Here is a 27,500-nt window from a genome sequence, read left to right on the forward strand (position 1 = left end):
TGAGTCAAACACCCTTCCTTCAAGTCATGGGAAAGAGGACTAGAGGCCACCAGTTGCAACTGGTGTCACATCACAACATATGTAGGCACCGAATGGCTGCACACAATTCCAGTAGAGAATCTCAAATATCCATAGCACATGACTGGATTTGTCATGCAAGTTCATGGTTAAAGGAACTCAGTGTCATTTTACCATTAAATTTCCCTATGCTAAGGCAAAACTCCCTAGACCTCCTCTAGTTAAGGAAAGCGCTTTCACCTCCTACTAGTCACATCTAAACAGATACATTCAGTGATCCAAGAAAAGCTTACGTGGCAGGAAAATGAAAGAGGCTAGACTGGAGCTCTGAAGTTAAACTGCAAGAGATTTCCAAATTCTTCAGTTCTCTTCATCCCAGCTCATCTGAATACATTCAAATCAAACTGCTCTTCAAGAAATCCAGGCATATGGTGTATGGTTTCACTATGCAATACTTAAGCATGATCGTCAAACAACTTAACATGTAATGGGTACTGTTTTCAAACATGAAAAAATAATATTTTTTCTGAGCACATGCACAATTATGTACAAATACCTACAAATTTAGAGTTCAGCCTGTGTCAGTTCACTTAGGACCTGATCCAAAGCCTCCTACAGTCAATGGACATATTTCCCATTGACTTCAGTGGTGTTTGGATCATGCCCTTTGTGCACACCAAAAGCAAACTCTGGAGCTGTGAAGATGAAACGAATATACTCGTGCATTCACCACTGGAAGCCATTGCCTAAAAAAATCAGGAGTTTTGGGGAAATTAGCTGACTACATTCCTCTAAATGAGGAAGTACAGAAACTAATAGAACTACTGCAGAAGAGGGGGATTATCCACATAAAATAAATAGTTATGGTAGAAGATTAAGGGGTGGGGGACTTTAAGGGATTATTCAGAAGCTATTTAGGCAGATTCAGTAACTGGCAAATGCAGTTTAAAGACATAAAAGCTTTGATGAACCCAGAAAGAGAAGACACTAAGTTTCCTGCAAAGTGAAGCAGCAGAAGCACCAGGAATTTTTCTCGCTCCCCCCGAATCCAGCACCAGATTTCACTGTTAGTTTTGAGTTGAACATCTAAACATAGAAGGATATGCTGGAAAGATTTACTAATAGCTAGAGAAATGAGTGGATTATTTCAGATGGCAAACTAGCCTTGTTAAACATGCTCTGATCTTATGCCCCGTGGTATCCCCAGCAGTGAAAACAGGTGTTTTGTTTTTTAAAGAAAAAAAACCCCAATAACTATTTAATAAAGGATTTCAAAAAGAACGTGACAGTTTTAACATGAAGCCTGCATCAACTTCTATGGCATATAACTCCAGTAACTTATCTGTTAGCATAAAGATCAGGGACCACATCAAGATATAAAGATAGATGTTTTTAAAATGAGTACAGATACAAAAATGAAATTCATTAAGAGAGGAAATAATTTTGTATGAATACTTGTGGCATCTAGCTCTTTAATATTTTACTCTCTTTTATCCACTAAGAAAAAAAACAAATTCATTGCCTCAGGCAAAAGCCTGCCTTTATCTCTTCCTACAGCAATCTGCTTTCACTTATTCTAAGAGATGATCTAAAATTAGTATGTAAGATACCAACTAATTCCACTTGTTATGCAAGCAACATCGTTTAATTTGTAGGTTAGAGAGTAAATCACTCTTGTCTGGGATAAATAAAACAACATGCTGCATTATGTTGCTCATAACACGGAAAGCTAACCTCAGCCCTTAGAAAGCAAGAGCAGCCAAAACCCTTAAACATCAAGAAACACTCGTTTGCAACAAGCAAAAGTTATGCATAGGTTTCTGCTAGAAAGCGAAATAGCAGGTCCCACCCCCCTCGTCCACACGCTCAGCTTGGTCCTTTCCTCTCCTATTGCTCGGATAGCTGCAACTCTGCATCTAAAAAATCTCCCAAGGACACTGGCTTGATCGATCTCTGTCATGCGTTTCGTTTTGGACTTGCGAAGATCAGAGGAGAGAGCCTGGCATTCAGCGAAACAGTCGCTTGCACTAGGCTCCTGCTCCTAAAGGGTTTTGCTTGGCAGCGCTGCAGAATGTCAGGGATCTAGCGCAGCCCTTTTTGCTGCAAGGGAGATAAATTAACACGCCCTGAAGTATTAGGAAGAACTAACGCAATTCCCTTCAGGGCTGATCAGCCGAGTGTCTGTTTCGCCGCGATCCACCACGCTGCTCCGCTGTCTCTTATCACAAACGGGGAGCTGAGCTGAGCCGAGCCATGCAGCCGTCTCGGCTTCATTGCCAAGGTGACTGCAAAGAGAGCCGCTATCTGGCAAAGTTGATCGGAAACCCTTGACTTCTCCGGATAACGTAGGATCGGGCTGGGCAGTTACGGGGAGATGGGTGATACGGGCTAGGCGGCCGGGAAGCGCCCTCCGTCTAGTTCACGAGCCCCTTTGCAAATACACAACTTCAGCACCTTGCGTGATGTTGCCTCCCCATCCCTCCCTGCCGTGAGACCGCAGCATCAGACACCGGCAGGTCCCCTCTCTGCCCTCCCGTAACAAACCTGTTCGTGCGCAAAATAAAAAAGTCTCCTAGCTGGGACAGAGGCAAATCACCGGCAGCGTCCAGCATAGCTGCAGGGGGACAGGTGCCTGGCCACGGGCGAGCGGGCTGCTGCCGCCGCCACGACTTGGGCTGCTGGGGCCGGTTTCCCCAGGGCGAGCCCCGGCCGGGAGGAGGAGGAAGCCGCGTGGCCGGCAACAAACAAACTTATTTACCCGCCTCGCACCGAGAGCCGCCTCCGACCCCCGGGCGCAGTGGACACGCCTGCAAAGAGCCGCGCCCCAGAGCCGGCCGGGAGCTCCGATCCGCCGGCGGGCCAGGCAGCCGGAGCCCCGGCGCCTCGGAGCGCTGCTGCCCCTTCTCCCCCGCCGCGGCCAGCGCTGCCCCCCGCCTGTGCGCCGAGCTCCCTGCTCCGCTCCCGGGCTTACCTCCGAGCGGGCTCCGGCAGGCTGCGAGCCGCAGTCGGGTCCCCCCGCAGCAGCGGCGGCGGCGGCTGCTCTGAGGCGCCTCGGCTCTGTGCCGCTGCAGAGCCGAGCGTCCTCTGCCCGAGCGCTGCCTTCCCGCTCTGCCGGAGGTATGTTGTTAAACCGAGCCGCCTTTGGCCGGAACATTGAACGTCAGAGATTTGGGAGCGCGGAGCAAACCCCACCCTCCCCAACCTGAGCCTTGGCCGCCCGTGGGTGGGGGAGAGGAGAGAATTAAAGAGCAGGCGGGTGCGCTAACTGCAAGCGGCTCCTCCATTAACCCCTTTGCTCCGCTCCCCGTGCCGGGAACGGTGCAAAGGTGCTTGGCTGCAATTCCTCCCCGTGCGTGTTAACATGCCCCTTCTGTGAGGGAGGCAGCTGTGCACGGCTCAGCCCCTCTTTCCATTACAACTGCTTGCCGGGTTTACAACTTTGCTGCAGAAGGAGTCATTCCGCTCTCCCTTGCAGAGAAAAGGCTTTCAAGGAGTCACATCTCACTGCTGATTATTGACGTGACAGTGGCATCTGGAGGCACAACCTCGGTCAGGACCCCGTTCTGCCCCAAAGAGCTTACAGGCTAAACACCAGACAAAGAGGACCAGAGAGAGGAAGTGACTTAGGGTATGTCTACACAGCAAACAAACAAACAAACCCCCCAACAAGCCTTGGAGGCCTGGGTCTACAGACTCTGGCTCACTCTAGAAATAGCCATGTAGCTCTATGCGCTTGGGCTGGAACTCTAAAACTCATCCCTGGCCCGCTTTAAGAGCCAGAACATATACAGGGCTAGATTTAGTACTATAGACCTAAGCTCTGAGACTGGCTGTGGCAGGGTTTGTTTTTGCAGTGTAGACACACAGCCAAAGTCACAGCAGTTTAGGGGCAGAGCTAGGAATAGAAGCCTGTGCTCCTGGCCCCCAGACTGATGCTCTATTCCCTGGACTAAATTTAGGCTTGGAGGAGTTAAGATTTTTAATTAGTAAATGTCAATTTCCCCATACACAAAGGGGCAAAAAATATTTCCATGGCTGACAAGTGCTATTTACAAAGTAAGAAAAATGCTGCTTGAGAACTTATGAGTTTAACTTAAAGATACTTACTTGGTATATTTTGATGTGTGATGGTGACAATTTGTGTTATAACGATTATAAAGCTTTAACTTTTTAATCACAATGTTTATTGGTATTAAAATAATGATTGCCTGGCACACACACCCTTAATTTCCCCACTACTGTGAAAATTGTGATCAATAATTTTTTTAAATGCTTTAAATTTTCACAGTTGTGCAAAATTGTGGGTTTTAATAGATAAAAGTCTTTTAAAAATGCTTAAAGTGAATGTAGATATTATCTTTGGAAATTAAAAAAATAAAAATCAAGTTCTTCCAAGTCTATGTTCCCACCCTCTTTAAAAACAAAACAAAACTTTATTTCTCGGTTTACTTTTACTCAGAGGCTTCATTTCAGAACGTTAAGAATTTTTTTCTTTTGATGTTGATAAAAAGGCCTGGATTCTATTCAGACAAGATATACTTTGAAAAACTCTAAAGTTTACCCCGGCAGCACGCCCCCTACTGGTTGGGGGGAAAGGGCAAGGCCAACTGGCTCTCCTTCCTCTACCTATGCTCCCTCCTCAAGACCTAATGATCATAAGAGCACATGCCTGGGCACCAAGCCTTAGGCATAGGGGTGGCCAGAAAACAACAATGCAATTTTGCAAATAGTTTTTTTTTCCTACATGGGAACAAAAATGAGACATTTCAAAAATTTTAATGGGGAAACAAGAGCAGCAGGCACCAGAATAACCAATAGCCTGGTGATTAGGGCTCTGCCCGTGCAGCCCACGCCCTCCACCCTCTTGGGCTCAGTGGAAGTATAAGCAGCAGCTCTTGGAGTCTAAGCAAGCCTCAAGAGCCCAAAGCAATCCCCTTCAGAAGGAGCAGAGAATGAAGCCCACACAGCACCCTGCTGTTTTACACTTGTGAACAGTAGTGATGTCATCAGACTCCGACTTCGTAAATTGCAACTCTGGATGTTTTCTATTTTACCTACTGGCCATTTGCTCTGCTCCCAGCCTCACTCTCTTTGCCCTCCATGCTTCTCACCACCTTTTCTTCCCCGTTATTTCCATTCACCTTCAATCTCCCTAGTCCTCTTCTTTTGTCCTTCCCATTCCCTTACTCCTGTGTATCCATCCCTACCTGCATGCCTTCTTCATCAGCCCAACCTGACCCCTCATCACACACTTTAAAAAAATCCCAAAGAAAAATCAACTCAGATGAGAAGAGTGGAGCATACATGGTGTTTTCCATCACTATGATTGCTTTGCAGATATGATATATCCCTCTACATTGCCCTTTGCCCCTCTTTTCTATGCAGATTTAGCTCTTTGGAGCAAGACCCACTCTCCCTGTGTGTAGGTAGGTCATCTGATACCATGAAGATATCAGTCCTGATTAGAGCCTCTAGCTGTTACTGCAATGCATATAAGTAAGCCAACAGCTACTTGGAGATTCAAAGTTATTTCAAGACATAAAAAGGAAGAAAATTTGTGTTTAAAGCTGTAGGTGGGACCTGCCTTTACACCTGAGTTGCAGTCTAAGTTCAGTGCATGTTGTAATGACTGTGCAAACAGTGTCTTTAGTGCACACAGGGTGTTTAACCTTAACCGTGCATCTCCTGGGTTTTGGTGGATTAACTGAAACCCTGATTATATTTAATTATCTCCAGTGCAGCTCTCTGTGCACATTGCCTTGCTTTATGGTTTAATAAACTGCACATTGATATAAACTAAATGACAATTAACATTAGTGCAGGTTGGGTTTGCCTTTATTGCTGTTCCTAGGTCTGCACGCCACATGCTTCCACTCTGCAGTTTCATTGCCATTTATCAGCACCTCCTTATTGGAACAGCTCCTGGCTTTAATAACAAATCAATTGATGTTTCCCAAACAGCTAGGAGAGTGAGGATCCTAACAACAACTTGACCAGTTTTCTGTCAGAAAGCAGGGGAGCTCCCTCAGCCAAATTGCAGGGATTCAGCATTCTCAGACCGCACAGCCTGGGATATTACAAAAGGCAGTGTGGGTGGGAAAATATCAGCATGTGTGAGTTCCCCAGTACCGAAGAAAGAATCACACAGTATCAGGGTTCATCCCCACCCCCAAATCCCTGCTATGGCCCAATCCTGAGAGCATCCCCCACTGTCTTTGATGGGAGTGGCCATTGCTCAGCATCTCTGACCACAATCTAAATACACAGACTCAAAATCCGATAATAAAATGAATCAGCCTCCCACAGTGGATTTAAGAGGGACACAAGCCTGCTTCCACTGAAATCAACTCCCGATTTGAGATTGGATGGGAGCCAGATCCGGTAGATGTGAGAGGGATGCCTTTGACCAGTACATGATTGAATTCTAGTGCTGTATTTCATGAGATGTTCCATAAATGTTATTTATTATTTGCATAATCTCATTCTGATTTATACAATGGTAACATGTTCAGTAATATATATATTTCAGGTTTAGCTCCGAGTGCTTTCAATTTGGGAAAGCCTGTGTCTCCAAGGTCACCTCATAAATCCAGGTATTGTGGCACTGCACTGCCAATCTGTGTGGGGTATAATAACTCTTAAGGGAAATCAACGCTGAAAATGCTTCCGAATTTTTCAGAAAGGACATGTGTAGAATACATCATCATTGCCCAGCTGAGCATGCAACATCTTTGCAAACACCGGAGAAATACATCACATCCCCTCAATTGGGTGGTGAGCAAAAGCAAATAATGTGCAATAGGTAAATCATGGGACATCTGTATGAAGAGATTACTTGCTTAAGCAGCATTTCACCCATGCGCATTTTCTGTGCATATTTTATAACCCATCACTGAACAAGCCCAACTGCTTTGTTCCAAATAAACTCATGAAAAAGTCAAAGGTGGACAAAAGCAGTCACAAATCAAAGGCCTTAGCTCAAAATTCAGATGCATTCTGTTTAGAAAATAGCCTAAAATATTTCATAGACAGGATGATAAATTCAGCTACAAAACTGCCTTGCAGACTGTTTTAAGATCAATTGTAATAATAAGGCTGACATTTTGGCCAATGCCTTACAGACCAACCTTCAGAAGCACACAGCTATGTAATTGTACTAGATGATTGACAATCAGAATACCAGTTTCAGGGCATCATAACAAGAACAGTACATAGCGTGATAACAGTAATTAAACACACAAAACCTATGTTTAATTACCATGAAGGTTTCAACACATGCTGGCAATCCAATCCAAGTAAAATGTAAAAGCTGGCATAATCCTTAACATTCGATCATGTCCAGATATAGAATTATAAATGAGGACCTAAGGAGTCTGGCAAACACATGTACCGTGTTGCATATCCAGTTCCTTCCTCCTCATTGCAGTTTCATTGTGCAGCCTGTTGTGAATGTGCATGTAGAGAAGTACATCCATTGCATGGCTCTGGAGAGGTTTATTCTATGACAAAATGTCAGGACAAGATATATGAGTGCTGGGGTGAAGCCGCAGGATTAGGGATGCAGAACCCACCACCCAACTTCACTTGGCAGTAGCTTCTTTATCCTATAGCTTGTGTCACTCTTGAAAATGATTTTTACTTGTACACTGAAGCCTTCACTAGGTAACCCTGTCTTAAGTAACTACTTCAAAGTATCCCCAAGGTTTGCAGTACAATTCTGTTTGACCTTTAATTAAATACCAAGGCTATCTTTAGTAGGCAAAGGGTATTTGCTAGTTCCTCAGGGGATTTTTAATTCTAGCACTTCTTGTAGCTCAGTGGTTGCAGTAAAAAGGGATTTGTGCAGATATGTTCTTCTGTTTTGATCTGTGTGGGCTCTTACCCCATGAGTTTCACTTTAAGTCACAGGTTCAAATGATCCCCCCAAAAAATCAAAGCAAAACTCAGATAAAACAGCATTTTCACACACAAACCCATGGTTTTACTTCATTTCTTGTTCAAAACAAAGCCCTGATATGCTTGAAACCAATTCTGGGTTCAGAAACTTAAAATGAACTAGGGGTGAATTCTTCATTTGTAACAAAGCCCGAAACCAGGTCAAGATTTAGCTCATTTACAGTTTCTTAAAGCAAGTTTTGTACAACTCTGCTTACCTGGTACAATGTAGGTTAATATCCTGTGTGTGGGTTTTCTTAACAGTGTCCTAAAAAAAAGGAAATGCATTTTCAATTCTCATATACTGGCCACAGCAGCTCCTTTCATGTAAATAATTATTCACACTCATTTAGAGATTCAACTCCAAATATGCATTTTAAAGAAGATTTAAAAAGCAATAGACTGTAACAAACTTCTGCAGAGCATTATCTGCAGCATAATGTGTAAATATTCTAGAGTTCACAGATAAGCGACAACATAAATGGTACTGTTTTCAAAGACTATGGCACTAATGCACTGAATCCTGGGAGTATAAATCTTTTAGACAATGTTTTAAGTGATTTTAGGGCTGATGAAGAGGTGTTGGATTGAAGGCTGGAGGCTGAAGTCCCATCAGTGAAAAGGGATGGAATGGAAGAAGCTCCTTGGTGTTCTGCCAGTGTGCTTTGACCCTTATTTCAGAAATCATCTCTAAAAGCGAAGGAGTTTTCCTTTCTCCAAATTGATTCAATCCTTGGCCTCTGGCCAAAAGAGATGCCAATTATGGTGGAGGGTTTATGTAATGTGGACATTTATCTATTAGGAGATGGGTGGTTTCACAGTTCAGGGCAACAGCACATGTATTTCTCCTCCATCATCCCCTGAGGGAACCCTTTCTAGGTTCCCAGCTCCTCAGCCATCACCTGTCTTGATCTCTCTCCCTCCAGACTGGGGATGTTCTAGGCTGCACAGTTCTTTGCCTACATTGTGATATCCCCAGCGAGCCAGACCATCTGAAAGGCCAGCATCTGCACTTTGCTTTGTTATGAACATTGTAATTCCCCACAGTTACAAGTTACTATACTGAGCTTAATAAGCAAGTACATTTATTCTTAAGGTGAAAGCATTACAAAGAAAACATTAAAAGCCAATAAAACCCCTTCACACATGCTATAAAGCTTACCAGGGGTCACCCCCAACTCTAACCTTGAGTTCCGGTAGTAGTCCATCCTTCAGAACTCAGAACTGGGTTTTCCCCATGTTTATGTGATCATAACTTTCTCCAAATCAGAACCAGAACCACCATGAATATTTCAATCTTTCCTTTACACAGTTTGGGCCATTGATCTTGGCCTCAGGAAATGGTGATCAGCAGACAATGCCTCACTCCTCAGGATGTAGCTCCAAATGGCTGGGTTTTTTGCCTAGCCCAAAATTTGCATTCACCTCCCCTTACATATTCCCCAAGAAAAGCACTTAAACATTTTGTTTCAAAAGTCCATTATTGTTGAGCACGTTGTTCAGTATACTCCATTGAACCCCCAGGTCTTACATCTGTCAAATCTGCCCCCTGAAAGATTAGATACAATCCTGGCCAACAATAATATATAAACCATTTATTTAATACAATGGATCCCAAAAGATATTTCAACTTAATTCAGTAAAGTCTCCCAAGGATATGGCAGGAAATGGCCATATCTGTCACAGATGGAAACCAAACAATTCATTTAATATCCATAGAGCCTCAATACAGCCTTGAGATGTTCATATTTATGTCCCTACTGTTCATGGATAAAAGTGTAGCATGTAAATTGCACTCACTTTTCAAGATACAATTTTTTAGAAGATACCTAAATCCACTACTGATTCTGCATTCTTTACCTCAGCAAAACTTCCAGGGAAGTCAGTGGCAATTTTGCCTGAATTAAGAAGTGCAGGATTTTGCCCTAAACTAGACTTGTAAAAGCAAAAGATTGTTTTTAATCTTAAAATGTGCAACAGAGCATCTGAACCCAGTCTTTTTTGTTTTTGTTTTGTTTTTGTTGCATTCATCCAAGGCATCGAAATGTCCTCCCACCTCTTTGAACAAAATGCCTATATACCATGTCTGAGTCCGAAGCAAAGTTTTATGATTGAATTTCCAAATCCTGAAATTAGGGGTTTTATAATAGAAATGATGTAATTTGAAAATAAACGGTACCATTATATTTGTAATTTGTAAATTAACACATTAAAAAAAACAGCACAGGAAAAGCCTGCAGCTTCTCAGTTCAAGGGCTGTAAATTATTTATAATCGTGTTTAGGATTCTAAGATGACATCTACCTCTAGATCTTAGTACTTAAAGAACCACATTTATATAGAAAACTATTATCTGCTGTGAACTTTTCAGATTACATTTTAACACTATGCACCTCATTATTTCAGTTATTAAAAGAAAAGTTCAACAGTCATTTGAGTTCAGCACAAAAGGGAAGTTTTGAATTATAAAACATGTATGGAAAAATGTAAATCAGAAGCAAATACATTTAAACACAGGCACACACAACATTCAGACTGTGTTGGCATGATAAGGTGCTGACATTTCTAAATGTCATGTGAAGAAGAGATACACAATCATTGCATAATAAAGCCTATTAGTCAGCTATTGACTAATAAATATACAGTCTAGTGCCAGTGGAATACTTTACTACTTGTAAACATTTTAAATGGAAAACAAAATATTGGGTTAATGTATTTAAAGAAACACTTATCACAGGTGACTGTGGTCACGGATTTTCCAAAGATTCGTTAGTGGGGCCTGTTGATGGAAAATCAACTTCATGCACCAACTGTGCACATTCAGGACCTCACTGAAAAACAAAACAATGTCTGTGGCCATTGTGTTAAATTCAGAAAGCATGTTGCTACAAGGATAAAAATACAGTGAGAGTGGGTAGTAAAAATGGACAGATAAGAGGGAGAAAATGGTGGAGATACTGGGGAAGGAAAGAAAAAAAGGCTGTTTAACCATCCATCCATCAAAAATGCCATGCTGCCTTTTCAGCAAAAGTTTAAAATGTCCAGGCACTTGAAGTCACTTTCCATCATAAGTGCTGCACCAGAAATTCATTAGTATTCCATGTGTAGGCTCTAAGTCTGCAATCTGATCCACATGCCTCCAGCCTTTTGGTGATCCATTTGGTGATCCAATCTCCGTATGGTCTCATGTGGATCCAGTTGCAGGAGTGTGGCTGAAGGGATGGCTTTTCTTCCCAAGAGAGTTTGGCCATGGAGATGTGATCTTCAGGCCAATGGAGCGCTGGATGACTGGTTAGGGAGAACTCATGTCAGGATACAGGGGAGTTGGTAATCATAGGACATAGGATTTGCCATACTGGATCATATTTGTGGTCCATCTAATCCTTTATCTAGCCTCTGACAGTGGCCAGCACCACGTTCCAGAGGAAAATGCAAAAAATCTCTTAACCCTTACTAGTTATGGATAGGCTGAAGTCCTAAAGCATCAGGTTTAATATCACTATAAAATTTATATTAATGCTATTATAATTCTGGATATTATTGTTATCCATTTAAGGGCCAAATCCTTCTTTTGTATCTTGCTAAGTTTCTGGCCTCAATATCATTTTGTGGCAATTAGACTGTGGAACTCATTACATATTGTGTGAAAAACTATTTCCTTGAATCAGTTAATTGACATATTTTAATTTCATTGAATTTCCCCTCGTTCTTGTGTATGAAACAAGGACAAAAATTCCCCATCTTCTTTCTCTAGGCCATTCATTATTTTATAGACTCTTGTCATCACCTCTTTTCATCTCCTTTCTAAGATTACAAAATCTTGATCTTTTCAATCTGCCTTCATATAAGATTTTTTTCATGGCCACTAATCATTAGTCACCATTCATAGATTCCAAGGCCAGAAGGAAACATTGTGATTATCTAGTCTGACCTCCTGTAAAACACAGGCCATAGGACTCTGCCAACATAATTCCTTTTGAACTAGAACATCTCTTTAAAAAAATCCAACTTTGATTTAAAAATTGCCAGTGATGGAGAATCCACCACAACCCTTGGTGAATTGTTCCAATGGTTACTCACCCTCACTGTTAAAAGATTATATCTTATTTCCAGTATGAATTTGTCTAGCTTCACCTTCCAGCCACTGGATCTTGTTATACCTTTGTCTACTAGACTGAAGAGAGAATTATCAAATATTTGTTCACTGAGTAGGTTCTTGTAGACTGTGATCAAGTCACCCCTTAGCTTTTTCTTTGTTAAGCTCCAAATAGATTGAGCTCCTTGAGTCTATCACTATATAGGCCTCTTTAAACCATTTTTAACTCTACGATACTCTTAAGTTCAGATGACAAGTATTACACACTGTATTCCAGGAGAAGCTATCTTGAGTTATTTAATTGCATTACAATATTGTCTATATGACTCTCCATCTCCTCCCTTATACTTTTTTACATCTTGCTTCCATTTTTGACCACAACTGCAAATAGAGCTGTCCACAATGACAATCAAGTCCCTTACTTGAGTTGTTACAAAGAGTCTGAACCCTGTAAGGTGCAAGAAAATTAAAATGTTTCTTTCCAACATGAACGGCTTTACATTTATTAATATTGAACTTCCATGTACCAGTGTGTTGCCCATTGACCTAGCCTGGCTAAAACCCTCTGAATTTTCTCACAGTTCTCCCTAGACTTGAATAACCATAGCTGTGTGTTATCCTCAAATGTCACTACCTCACGGCTCATTCTCTTTGCAGTTCATGAATAGAGGCATTAAACACTGGCCCTACCATGGAATCTTGAGGCACCCCACTATTCACCTCTTGAAATGATAATGTTGTGTCCCTTCAACATTATACCCTGAAAATAATTGCAATTAGCATGGCAGTTGGACTGGGCCTTGTTAAGAGCTGGTGTAAAAAGCTGCCCAGAGGAAGCCAGAAACTATGCTACTTGTTCTTGAGCACCATCTGCTGGCACCCTAACCATTTACATATCTTACACACATATATGTAGATACACACAGATCTAGATCACTGTCACAGGTAGACCCTGTGATTTCACAGGTGAGTAGCCAAAATTAGCATTGTGGGCTTGATTTTGCTCCCACTGAAGTCAACTGCAAAATTCCCATTGACTTAGTGATGTAAGACCACATCCTATGTGGCTGCTAGGAAGAGTGATGCATCCCTACAGAACTAGGAACAGTCTTGAACTGTAAGACCTCTTGGACTTCCCCTTGGGCCAGCAGCCACAGAGGCAATTTTGAGCAAGAAAGTCTCATCAATATAGAGACAACAAAGGACAGAAATAGAACCAGGTTAATTTCAGCTCAAAAACAGAGGGAAAAATACATTTGTGCCAAGCAAAAAAGTGATAAAGAAATTTTATTTGAGAGGTTTCTCTAGAGGCCATTACATACCACGAAGAGAGAGAAAAAAATGAAAATGATAAAGTAGTAGGTGAAAACATCCTTCTTCAGTTTATGAATAACCGATAAGCCTCATTCAGGTAATGATAGGTTACAGTTAGATGTTGAAGTGTAGTAGTATGTCAATATTAAAGGTAAAGACAAATCCATTAGAAGACAAACTCAGAGATGCATTTTCCTCCCATCAATCTTCCGAGGGGCATAGGGGACATTTAATAAGCAAGTTAATAATAGGGTTACCAGATAGCAACTGTGAAAAAACGGGATGGGAGGTAACTGGCGCCTATATAAGAACAAGTCCCCAAAAATGGGACTGTCCCTTTAAAAACGGGACATCTGGTCACCCTAGTTATTAACAATCATCTCTAAAAGTATGCTGCAAATCATAAATTGAAGATGTGCTGGTATGTAACAAAGACATTTTAATAATAAACAGTATTTAAGGCTATTTTCTGAAAATAATGTGTCTATATACATTTCATGACTTTTTTTTTATTAAGATCTTGGATCAAATTTGTTAATGGTAAAAAATTAAGCCTAAAGTATATACTATATGTGCCAAAACTACTAAAGACAAACTAGCATAGAAGTACTAAAATATTTCTCAGTGATGGTCCAAAATACTTCAGTATCAATACTATGAAACACATAGTGGTTGCCATTAAAATCTATGGAATTTTACCTTTTATTTAATTAATGTTACTGCTAGTTAGTATAAGGAATAACATGGTAACATGAGTTACTTGCAAACGGCAGCTGTGAAGGTTTCGGGGGGGCACTATTGTTAAGTCAAGGACCATTTCTGTAATTTTTATAAAAAAGCTTAATGGAGCTATTATGTAACGTCTGAAAAATTATATTCAAATTTGTGTTTAAATATTTGCATCTTTTCTATATCCTTATGAAACACAGTACATATACACTACCTAAGATATTGAAATTATATGAGGTCTTATAGGGAGGGACAGATTTATTTATTTTTAAAATTATTTGAATTACTAGAGACCTAAATCAAAATTGGGGCCCAATTGTTCAAACACATAGCAACAGGCGGTCCCTGCCACCAAGAGCTTACGATTCAAACAGACATGGTCCACAAAGGATGGGATGGAAAACAAAGACACCGAAAGGTTAAGTGTCTTGTCCCAGTTGTAAAGCAGCAGATCACTGCAAGAGCCAGGAATAGAACTCACTACTTCCAGTTCATTACCCTAGCAATGAGACCATGCTAGCTTGCATTCTGTGTGGTATATGCCACTAACAGCTACACAAAGTCCCATCTTATTGACTTATCTGCCACCTTGAAACAATATTTCAGAGATGCAATGACTTCACCATGTCACCACCAGCAACTGAGGATTACAGCTGCCAAAAGGCTTTTGCCCAGAAGTGCTGCAGTAGAGCAGGCCACACATTTTGAAATTCCTAACCCAGGCATTCATTTTGCAAATCAGATCCATGCAGGCAGATCAAGAAAGAAAAGTAATCTCCTTGCAGCATTAGTAGGAAGTATAATTAATGTAATAGATGCACACATCTTGCCCCTCAACTCTACTTCTGTGTAATCTACTATGATACTCAAGGGTGGGAGTCAGCTGATATTTCATTATTACAAAAGGGTAGAGAAAAGTGCAGTTGGGATCTTGCAGAAGCTAAGAACCTTTGATAAACAAATGTAGCCCAGTCAAAGGAAGGGAGAGTGTTTTGTTGAAGCTTTAAGGAAGTGCATTGCTTCCTTAGCAATGCTGAGCTGTTCCACTAAAGCTTATATTAAGGCTATTCCATTGATTTATGAGCGTTAGATGACAGTCTTAATGAACAATGCTGCTTCTCAGGAAGAGAGTCAAACTATGGGGAATAATTCAAGGTGTGCCAAAAATACTTATCTGGAAAAATAAAGAGTACCTCATAGCAAGCTACTTTAGAAATAAGGATGGTGTCCCAAAAATGTATTTCAGCCATACATTAAGTCTGATAAATGTAGCACAAAGACTGTGGTATATTGGACAGCAGCATAAAGTCACGAAGCACCACATAGGAGTTACCGAACATGCAATATAAATTGTTAGCAATAATGGATGTGTACGACATGAGATTGATGGCACCATCCATGAAAGGCATAGTACTTGGACCATCAATAAGATCCTTCTGTGCTTCATATTGACAGATTTAGAGCTGCTACTCATCAGATGTTGAGGAAATTAGAGCTAGAGCCGAGGGCAGTGAATCAGCTACCAGAGAAGCTTATCTTAGTTTAGTTGCAAGGGGAGAAGGGTACAGCAGCTGGAAGCTGCCTGTTTGGATGGCCATAAGAGCCATATTTTGCACCTACTACCCATTTAACAATAGTCTTTTCCCATACTTTCTTGTCAGTGAGGAATCTACTTCTATTACAACTATTCAGGGGCCAGAGAAGGCTTACTAAGTATCAGGAAAACAATTGTACTGATCTTTTTAGGTTTGAGCACAAGGCACTTGATTAGGATAAGAGCATGCTCAAATGAGAATGTTTTGGAATCAGATTGTTTTTGATTATGGCATTTTGTGAAATGTGGCTTTCCATAAAAATCAGGTGACCTGGACTCTGTCACAAGTGAATACAACTTACATCTTTCAGAGGTGGCCAAGATACCAGTCCTACAGCCACATCAATCCCTACCAGGTGACTATCTGAGAAATCAAAATATGCACTGAGCTCGGATGGCCAAGAAAACTCAGGTTTGTCAGTCCAGCGTGGGTATCTACTGCCCTGTCACCAGCCCCTTCATGCCTCAGTCTTAGGACTGTTAGCTGACCTTATTCACATCAGAGACAAAATATCTTTTATTGGACCAACTTTTGTTGGTGAGAGAAACAAGCTTACCAGCCACACAGAGTTCAAAAAAAGAACTAGATAAGTTCATGGAGGATAGCTCCATCAATGGCTATTAGCCAGAATGGGCAGTGATGGTGTTCCTAGCCTCTGTTTGCCAGAAGCTGGGAATGGGCGACAGGGGATGGATCACTTGAGGATTATCTGTTCTGTTCATTCCCTCTGAGGCACCTGGCATTGGCCACTGTTGGAAGACAGGATACTGGCCTAGATAGACCTTTGGTCTGACCCAGTATGGCCATTCTCATGTTCTCCAGATTGGGGCTTATACTTTATGCCCCCCTGAGCGTGTGTAATAGGGAGCTGTTTGCTTCTCCTCTCTGATCTAGTATGGCCATTCTTATGAGCTCTTCTTCAGCTCTTTGTAGCTCAAAAGTTTTTCTCGCTCACCAAACAAACGTTGGTGCATTAAAAGATATTACCTCATCCATCTTGTCTCGTTAATATTCTGGGACCGACATGGCTACAGCAACACCCATTCACATCAGCAGTTCATAGGCAGAGAGGCTGGTTCTCAGATAGCCAAGGTTGAAGCCATGCTGGGCATTAGAGACCAAAATAAACACACTGAATTGCACTCAGATGAAAAGGGAGTCAGAACATTTGCTGACAATCTCGTGAATAGTATGCTTCCAATAGGCATTAGCTATTAGTGGAACAACTGGAGAAGAGATCTTAGAAGTGCTACAAGTGTATCCTGAGCTAGCAAATGAGTATATGCGAAAAAGCATAGGAAAAAGTTGAATATCTAACTGTTAGGAGGGGGCTGGAATTGATATATCCATCTGTCCCCTGTTAACATTCCTTGTTCCCATGGAAGCCAGCTTCTCAGAGATACTAATGCTAACAGGAGTAGCATTTTTCCTCTGTGTCATCCATCACATCCGGTTTTAAATGCTCGTGTGTGCATCCAACTTAGTTTTGTGCGAATAAATTCAGGGCCCAATCCTGTGAGAGGCCAAGGGCCAGCTGGGAAATACTGCCAGTGAAAGTTGAGTTTACTCACTATCCCCCACAATTGCAGCTCTGCACTAGATACTCACCTGGGCCCAAGAGGAAGGGATGGGGGGGATATTTTCAGGGTGTTAGTGGAAAGCTCCTTGATTCTGGCCACAGTGTGGTGCAGGGTACATCTACATTTGAGGTCAGAGATGTGATTCCCAGCTCATGTATATGCACCTGCATTAGCTCTGCCCGAGTTAGCCCCTAGAAGTAGCAGAGTGAGTGTGAGACCATGGGCAGCAGCTTGGGCTAGCCGCCAAAGTAATGCCCAGGATTGTACTCTGGGCTGCTAACCATAAGCAGCTGCCTATGCTGCTGAAGACAGACGGCTCTTTTTAGGCACTAGCTCAAGCTGAGCTAGTACAGGTACATCAATGTGAGCTGGGAATCACATCTACTATCTCAAATGGTAGACATGTCCTTAGAGCAGCTCCCAGGCTACTCTAAATCATTCCACTGGTGTAGGGTCCTTAATAGCCTATTCCAGTGGAGGACTGGCAAAGTGAAATTGAGCTGTCCCATTTACTTGTGCCTCCAGCATACCCCCTACTCCACGGGGCAGGGTGTGGGTGAAGGGGAGACTGCTGGGTCAGGGCCCAGATCCTACACACTCATTAGCAGGGAGTTTCTCTCTTCCTCCAACAGGAGAATTCTCTAGCATACATCCATAGCCTGATGATGATCCCCATAGCATCTACTTAGTGGCAGAGAAGAGTGATAACTTTAGAGAATCTGCTTCTTGTCATATTTGGACCATCTTCATTTTGGTCTTTATTTTAAAATACAGACTATAGCTTAATGGCTTTTTGAAAGGGAAGAGAGGAAATATGGGGCTGGTACAATAGCTAAAAAGGAATATTGTCTTTTCTGGAGCAATCTAGCTAATTTAAGTTATTTTTAAATGTTCTGCATTTGCTGCAAGTGCCACTACTGTGTACTCCATGTAGCCACATGCAGATTGTCTCACTATTGTCTTGCCTTCTGATTTATTTTTAGTTCTGTGGAAAGTACAGCAATTACCTGCCTTCTTACTGTGGTTGTTTCTTCCCAGGCATTTGCCGGTCATTTTTAAAGCCCTGTATTAGCTGTCTACATGTCATATGTTGTACCATTCAGGCTACAGTTTGAGGCTATAATGCCTAATTAGTGACCATTTTGCATGTGCCAGCCTATTATGTGTGTGTGTTTGTTTGGATAAGTCTAAGTGCAATTGAAAACATGCATACTCCAAAAGAAACCCCACAAAACAAAAACATACAAAAGCCACCTCTACCCCAGATAAATATCATAGTTATCTTTAAAAAGTCACCATTTACTGAGGGTTAGCACATTATTATATTCAAGTAAAGCCATGTGGATAATCTGCAATAATAATGTCTTTGAACAATTTTTTTATTCATTGTAAGTCTAACAATGGTGGGAGGGGAAGAGAGTTTTTATTATCATTTGAGGTCTGTAGAACTTATACCTCTAAGCAATAAAATCCATCTTCTCAAAATTCATATCTAACCTGTTGTTGAGAGCCTGCAACAATGCCTCAACCACCACCTTGGCTCCAATGGGATAGCTCACAGGGGTGACTGCTTACTAGTGTGAGTAAGGGAGACCTACTCTGTTAAAAGAGGATCCACACATGTTTAGCTTTATAGATGCTCCCAACTGATCCGCAGATTTCCAATTGTTTTGAATAGTTGAATACATCCTGAAAAGGTTGATTTGCATCAAAATATTTCACAGAAAGGATATTTTTATGGAACTAAGTGACTGTATTATGCTAAATGTATTTCTTTCAAAAGAGTGCTCGTTGGAACAAATCCACTGCAGCCTGAAATGCTAGGTTTTCTTCTAAAAGGAAGATTACATGTGGATAAGGAAAGTATGTAGCCTATAAACATGTTTCTGCAACATGCTCACAAAGGCCTAAAGAAAGTCATTACACATTTGTGCATCAAGGTATTTTAAGACCCCAAATACAGTCTTCCTCAGCACAAGTTTTAGGATAATATCGAATCACATGCAGACATATAACACGCATGGAATTTTTAAATGGTAATGTATTTTAAACAAGTCTGTAATTAAAACTTCACAGAGATAGTTAACCTCAGCTTTATAGTTTTAAATCACCAGCAGCTCATTCAGGAATACCACGTGGCTACTTGTCTCTGCTCTGTTTTGCCAGTGTCGGAGCTAGTTTGCATAAGCTTCTAGGAGTAGGAATGTTGTTTCCTTATTTGTTTATAAAGTGCTAAGTGCACAGTTGGAACATGATGAAATAGTAAATAATTTTTTTGTAAACTGAAGCAAAAGGGGCTGGGGGAACAGCTCCAATTTCCTTTAAGTATAGGAGGTAATTTGTACATCTTGTATTAATTTCTCTCGTCAATATTTCCAGTCAACCATTGCCTGCTTTCTAATTAGGGAAAAGCACCTCCGCACACACTTATCCTTGTCTTTTTCAACTGCATGATTAAAAAGAAATGGGATAGGGTTTGTTTGGTGGAGGCTGGGGGGAAAAAAAGATGACACAGCTTGCTAGTAACATATTGTACATTTTCACTTCCACCCACAGGTTTTGAGCCTGTGGAGGTTTTCTGATCATAGTAATACTTATTCTTACATAATCACATTTGCCAGGAAACACTCCCTCTGTACTGAGGCTGGGGGAGAGATGCACTATGATCTCTCGTGAAACCCCCAGAAGGGCATACTAGCAGCCACTTGCTGGAGATTACATGACATTGTTGTCATTGAATTCATGAACAAGGCTGGCAAGAGGAGGAGTGTTTCTCAGCAGTGTAGGTGCTTTCTACAATGCACTTCAGAATATCATCTTAGCCAGGAATAGGTGATAGGGGATGGATCACTTGATGATTATCTGTTCTGTTCACTCCCTCTGGGGCACCTGGCATTGGCCACTGTCAGTACAGAGGATACTGGGCTAGATGGACCTTTGGTCTGACCAGTATGAGCATTCTTATGTTCTCCAGATTTAGAACTTTATACTTTATGGTCCCCTGAGTGCATGTTATGGGGAGCTGTTTGCTTCTCCTCTCAAAAGTAGAAGAGAAAGTGGTGGGAGGAGGGAAAGATGTCAGGCTATCACTGTTCCTTTAAGTTCTCCAAGTCCTTACAAGGGAAAGGAGGGCATTAGTTTAAAGAGGTACCTGGTGAGGGGGAGGGGAAGGGAGCGTTTGTAATGATTTGAGTTCTGTAGAACCTATGCTCATAAGCAATAAAATCCATCTGCTTGAAATTAATATCTAACCTATTCTGAAATGCCTGCAGCGATGCCTCAACCACAATCTTGCTTTCAATGGGATAGATCACAAGAGCGACTGCTCGACAGTGTGAGTAAGGGAGTCACAGTCTGACCTAAATCCAAACCAAAAGGAGTCAAATTTTTGTGCCCACCAACTTTTACTGTGTGTCTGATAGAGCTTTGCTTTATGCCATTTGCTCTAAACGGGAATGGCAACGGAATTTGAATGCTCAACAGCAAATATTCATTGAAATGTCTACATAAGAGAAATACTTGTTAGCTTTTAGACTGTGTCTTAGCCATTTGTGTATCTTCTGAGATATTCATCCTGGGATTACACTTCGGGGATACACACCTTGTCCTGGCCCATTCATTAACTAGTTAGGAAATGTACCAGTTAAGCAAAGGAAAAATTTTAGAGGCAATATTGGCCACCATTTGAAATTGGGATACTGGAAACAGAGGCATGTGAGATATTCAACTCTTAATCGCAGTTTCATTAAAATGCAGCCTTGGTTTGCTTTTGACCTACCTTTGGGAACCAGGAGTCATTCGCACAAATGTATTCATGTCTGTAAACTCATCACCAGAAATACAGATGAATGTCTCTCACTCTTATCTGGACATTTGTACAATGTCAAGCTTGTATTTGTTAGTCAATGTATAGTTTTAATTCTGTTGTCTGAAAAGTGTTACATAGAGAAAGTTCCATGATATTTTCCAAGATGTTCTCGAGCAGGTCCAGTGAAAACCCAAACTTTGCACTACTTGAGATTTATGGGGAAACAAATTAACTCAAATACTAGCCCAAATCTTTTCAAATTTAGGGATTATGAGCCCTATGAATCAATCTTGACATACATGTGTGAGCTCAATTTCTAACTTGGAAGAATTAGCACAACTAACTTGGAATCAGATTATCTGGAACCTATTCATATTCTGACACTATATGAGAGGTTTAAAAAATATGACCAATGAGGAACTGGGCATGTTAGCCTAGAGAAGAGAAGGCTGAATGGGGAGATAGTCTTCAAATAAGTAAATCATTGTTTTGAAGATGGTGATCAATTGTTCTCCAGGTCCATCAAGGTTAGGACAAGTAGTAATCAGCTTAGTTTGCAGCAATGAAGATTCAGGTTAGATATTAGGGGAGGGGGAAAACCCTAACTCTCAAGATAAACAAACACTGGAACATGTTGCCTAAGAAGATTGTGGAATCCCTGTCCTTGGAGGCTTTTAAGAACAGGTTATACAAACATCGGTCAGGGATAGTTTAGTATACTTAATCCTGCCTCAGTGGAGGGGGTTTGCCTAGATGACCTCTTGAGGTCTCCTCCAGCTCTACATGTCTGTGATTTTATGGGTGCCTTCATTTCAGAAGTAGTAGCAGATTCACGTGGCTATGATGTAGCCATGGTGGCACACAGAATGGATTTCCGTCATGAACAGTCCTTTGGAAGTCGTCTTCCTTTGGCAAGAGCCATTATGGAATGGTTTAATCTTCTAACATTCCTTAAAATTGCATCTTCCAATCTCATTCATGGTCAGTCGCCTGATCTACTTTCTTCTACCTCAGCTGTACAGACCTTCTGTAAAAGCATACCTTCTTCTGCATGCTGGGCATTACCCCATCATTGCATTTGTCTTGTTCTCAGCTAGTGCAAGGCTGCATCTTGCTGGGATCATCTAAGTATCTCCTTGTTTGACCAAAAACTAAAATAGAAATAAAACCAATGGATGTTAAGAGTACCTTCATTTACCTATCTGTAGAGTGGATGTAGTAATACTTGCCTTCTTCATAGAGATATTGAGAGATCTATTTAAATATAGTATTAGCACAGTGCTTTGATACTTTAGATGGCATAATGGTACTTGAAACATAGTTATTAACTGGCATTAGTATTGTCAAAGGTAAAGTGGCAAAATGTTTGCATGACAATGAATGTTCAACCTACTGTAAATATGTTGTGAAAACAGAAGCCATTATACTCTTCAAAAATCATTTATCAGTTTCTCTTAATATGCTTGTTTACAATGTGACGTTGAAAAGCAGATGTGTATCATCTGTGCCTTGTTTTAGTTATCAGTGGTTTGTTGTCAAATTGGAACAGCGTATCTAGTGGGGTCAGTCTTGGGTCAGGTACTACTCAGTATTTTCATTAATGACTTGGATAATGGTGTGGAGAGCATGCTTATAAAATGTGCAGATGATACCAAGCTAGGAGGGGTTGCAAGCACTTCAGCGGACCGGTTTAAGATTCAAAGTTTAATTGAGTCAAAAATGTTCCAAGCAGCTCAAATAATTATAGCATGTGGGGAGGCATCATGACACAGGGGTAAAGCATTCAACTCAAAGTCAGACAAGAATTCTAATGCTGGCTCTGTCATAAATTCACAGTGTGACACTGGGATTATAGACATCATCTTGTCTTGCCCCAGTTTCCTTATACGCACATCCATATTTTACAGATAACATCTTGAGAGTTATTGATTTCACTGCAAAACCATGAGTTCACAAACCTTTGGGGGCACATTAGACACACCTTTCTAGGAACCAGGTCAAATTAAAACCAGACAAATGTTTAATTGGTTTCAGGTTTCATTATGAATATTTCACATCTCTAATTAAGAGTGCAATTTAGAAGATTCATTGCTAAATCTGAAGTTTCCTTCATTAATTCATTGCAAACTGCCTAGGAATTGCAGGGAACATGGCTACAGAAGAGATTAGAAAGATTTATCATTATATTGATATAAGGACCAGGAGCTTGAATTTTACCTGGGGTAGAACTGACATTGTCTTTTGCATTTTGGATAAATTTAATTTATGAATGGCCTTCTGGGTCAGGTCAATGTAGAATAAATTGCAGTAATCTAGCCTTAAAGTGACAAAAGCACAGATCACCTAAAGGAATGGGTATAGCTTCATGACTAGTCAAAATGTGGAAGAAGGTATCTATGGCTATTGTTTCTGCAATGTTCTTGAGTTGGGACTGGTGTAGTAGGACCCCAAGATTTTTAACCAATATAAGGAGAGACATTCTTAATAAAATAACTGAAGTTTCCTGCTAGTTACTCCAGGTAGTTCTCTCTTCCAGTCAGCACTACTTTAGCCTATGTTAATATGAGCTAGCTTTTTTCCCAGATCTTTATTTCCTTCAAATTTTGGAACAACAGAACCACCACACTTTGTGGATTTAAGGAACAGGAGATGGAGTTGGGAATCAATAGTACATCAGTGGCAACAGAATCCATACTGTCTTCCCCAGCAGCTTCACATATGCCATAAATTGCTTGAGAGAGAAAATAAGATAGAGACATTTAGTACTCCACAAGAGAGGACCCACAGTGAGGTTGTATACCATTTGATCTCTGCAATAAAAAAGGAGCAAAGCAATAACAACAAGGCTCCATCCACCCTCAGTAGGTCATGAGTGAATCAGCTAGATCTCATGATTAACTTTGTGGAAGGCTACCAGTAGGACTATCAGTACCAGCATGGATGTTTTGGCCTTTTACCATGGCTTTGAGGAAATGGTCCATCGGGGGGGGAGGGATAGCTCAGTGGTTTGAGCATTGGCCTGCTAAACCCAGGGTTGTGAGTTCAATCCTTGAGGGGGCCACTTAGGGATCTGGGGAAAAAATTGGTCCTGCTAGTGAAGGCAGGGGCTGGACTAGATGACCTTTCAAGGTCCCTTCCAGTTCTAGGAGATTGGTATATCTCCAATTATAAAAAAAAAAAAAGCTCTTAAGCAGGGCCAGCTCCAGGGAAAAAAAAGCTGCTGTGATCGCAATTGGTGGCTCCACCGCACCGCTTCATTCTTCAGCAGCAATTCGGCGGCAGGTCCTGTGGGACCCACTGCCAAATTGCCACCGAAGAGCCCCTTTCCATTGGCCACCCCAAGCACGTGCTTGCTGTGCTGGTGCCTGGAGCTGGCCCTGCTCTGAAGATTATGTGGCCTGCAATATCTAGAGCAACAGAAGATGGAAGTTCAGTTGTAACTCTGATTTGTTACAGGTTTAAAGCAGATAAGTCATCATCACGTTTATACAGCTTTGCATAAATCATTTAAAAAAAAAGAAAATTAAAAAGTCTTGATAACAAAAAACTGTGTATCTACCCAATAAATTCCAAAGGCAACCCCTGACAGCCTTGTGCACATTTGCAATTGTTACCCAACCACCTATTTTGTTAAGAACATATTTTGATCTTAACACATACCCAATGAGGTCCTCAGCTTATTCATGTTTATAAAATAATGTGTAAGTGTAGCTATGCTGCTTTGGCTGCATAATAACTGTTAAAAATAGTAATGGTAGGAACTCTCTGTTGTGCAAAAGACCTTGGAAAGTTAAAGTTTCAGTCAGACCAACACTAGATCAATGGAAAACACGACATTGTTCCAAGTCAGGTACAAAATTCCTCAGCCTTGGCTCAAATGTTATAGTTTGTTACTCATCATGCAATCTGGACTGTTGCAAAATTAAATGTTGCAGGCCTTCCAACCTCAATTGCTGGATGTGCTAAGAACATACTCATTTTTGCATATATTTTTGGACTTTTTAAAGTGGTGAATCATTTTTAGCCTCAAGTGTTGTGATAAAGAACTACAGAACAATATCAGTACAAATACTTCCAGTGAAGTCACATGGGCTACCAAATGATACTGTGGTTGGAGACAAGTGGTCAACAGATCTCTCATCCATTACCTGTCTGACCATCATTGGAAATAGGAACGTTATGTCTCAATTGATTTTTACAGAATGGCTTAGTATAGAGCAGGGGCACGCAAACTTTTTGGCCTGATGGCTTTATCGGGTTTCATAAGTTGTATGGAGGGACAGTTGGGGAGGGGGCTGTGGCCCCCCACAGGACTCCTGCTCCATCCAACCCACCTTGTTCCTTGACAGCCCCCCTGAGACCCTTGCCCCATCCAACCACCCCTTCTCCCTGTCCCCTGTCCGACCCCGGAACCCCTACCCCTGAATGTCCCCTGCTGCCCAATCCAATCTCCCCCTCCTTCCTGACTGCCCCCCTGGGGCCCCTGCCTCTGTTTCCCCGACCACCACCCACACCCCGCCCCTGACCACCACCCCAAAGTCCCCTGCCCTCTATCCAACTTCTATGACAGGAACTTACTCAGCTACATTTTGATTTCTTTTTATTCATGCATGCCCTGTCTCACAGTCTCTCTCAGTTTGAGGCTCTTTTGTCTGCCTGGAATACAAAGAGGGAGACCCATAGATTTCCCTTTTATGTTACCTGTTGACATAGCCATCGGGTATTGCTTCCTGACTATCTGGCCTGCACGCTTCTGACCAGCATGAAAAGAATTTTCTCTTAGCAACCTTTACCACATAGTCCTAAAAGGCTTTGGAAATGCAGTGAAGGTAAGCAAAGGGAAATGGATTTTGATTATAATGAAAGTACCTCCTTCACCCAAATATACCCAATGGGTTTGAATGGTGGAGAATTTTTTATTTTCTGTAAGATGTGACAGAGTGGACCCACCACTGAAGCACCTCTTCATAGATAGATGTGGGATAGTGGCTGTCACTGACCACGAGACATTTTAATATCCCATATTTCTATTGCATCCTGTGAAATATCTTCTCATTAAAAAATAATCTATGCATGGCTGGAGAGAAATAATTTAGACCTGACCAGCATCTATTTAATTTATAGGAAGGCTTTAAAAACAAACAAAAACAACCTTAAGCTTATTTCCTATTTTATGCCTGCTAAAAAGATTGCATGATCCAGCTATTTCCAATGTTTGTTTCTCCTGTGGGTGAAATGATTTGTGTACGTTTAAAGCAACTGCAAGGAATTGGAGCCAACTTGAGAGGTTAGGTCAGAGCACAATGGATTTTGGTGTGTGCAAAACACCCCAAAAACACAACCAAAAATGGCATAGAAGAAAAGATGATGCTTAGCATCACCCAAGGTAGTTAAGTCAAATTTGGTGCAAAATATCAAACATTTTAGCAGATATTGTGCATTTTTTTCAGATAGCAGCAGAAATTCAGACAAAAGCAGCTTGGAGGAGTTGGGTGCCACTCCCACGGAAGTCGGAGGAGCCCATCCACTTGCAATTAATACAGTGGAGTAGAATACACATAAGTGATAAGTAGAGCTGAGCGAAAAATAGATTTTTCTTTTTGCCTGCAATTGTGACAAATAGAAAAAAAATTGATCAGAATTCCGCCCCCGGTTTTGTTGTATTGACCAAAACAATTTGGCAAAATGACAGGAAATGACAACAGTTTTGACTTCACTGAATGGGTTTTTTTTTTGAGAAATGCAAAGTTTTGTGCAAAAATATTTGCCCAGCTCTAGTTATAAATTAGTCAGAAAACAGACCTATGTGACAAGTAGTGCATCTTGCAGCATTGAGGCATTCAAGGATTATATTCAGATATCCTTACTCATGCTGAAATAGTACTTTACTCAACAAAGAACCATTGAGATTATCATGCAATAAAGTGCCTATTGGTAAAGGTATCAGAATCTGGTCCTAAATGAGTGCAATTTAAATAAAGAGCCAGTGAAGTAGGTAAAACAGCTAATGGGAATATATGAACTAAAGCAACCCTGCTTCCCTCCTCCTCTCTCCGCCCCGCCACACTATCAGACTTAATGTTGCGTGTCCCCAGGCAGTCATTCAATGAGATTCGTGTTCACTTACACCAGGGCTGATTTTTTTTTTGTTTTTACAGCAGGCCAAATCTGTGTTGTTGCTCTTGTTTTGAAAAGCCACGAATGCCATATTTGTACAAATCACACTGTTTTGCTTCTTATATCTTTGCAAGCAACATACACTCAAAGTGAAATTGTTCCACTTATGTCCCCGCAACTCTCTAACATTCACTGATATAAAAGGATGAACCATGGGAAACTGGATAGGTGACTTTTCAGGGATATGTGGCAAGCATTTGCTTTGGTTCTAAATCCTACCCCCCCCCCACCCCCTGCAAAATAAAATAA

At 41.3% G+C, this 27,500-nt stretch overlaps 1 protein-coding gene across 15 annotated transcripts in view; it reads right to left on the reverse strand.

Moving 5' to 3' along the window:
• Positions 1-27,500, reverse strand: part of CNTN4 (contactin 4) — a 760,740-nt gene that overhangs the window by 646,790 nt on the left and 86,450 nt on the right. For 5 of the 15 annotated variants that reach the window (XM_039547144.1, XM_039547143.1, XM_039547149.1 and 2 more), the window contains one exon: positions 8,172-8,221. The gene's annotated coding sequence lies outside the window, so the exon portion shown is untranslated. Of the gene's footprint in view, positions 1-2,776; positions 2,872-2,989; positions 3,344-8,171; positions 8,222-25,652; positions 25,731-27,500 lie in introns of those variants that run through there. The other 10 variants (XM_039547154.1, XM_039547158.1, XM_039547157.1 and 7 more) reach the window with 4 other exon arrangements.

The sequence above is a fragment of the Mauremys reevesii genome, linkage group 7, assembly GCF_016161935.1.
Source record: "Mauremys reevesii isolate NIE-2019 linkage group 7, ASM1616193v1, whole genome shotgun sequence".
In the NCBI taxonomy this organism is placed as follows: domain Eukaryota; kingdom Metazoa; phylum Chordata; order Testudines; family Geoemydidae; genus Mauremys; species Mauremys reevesii.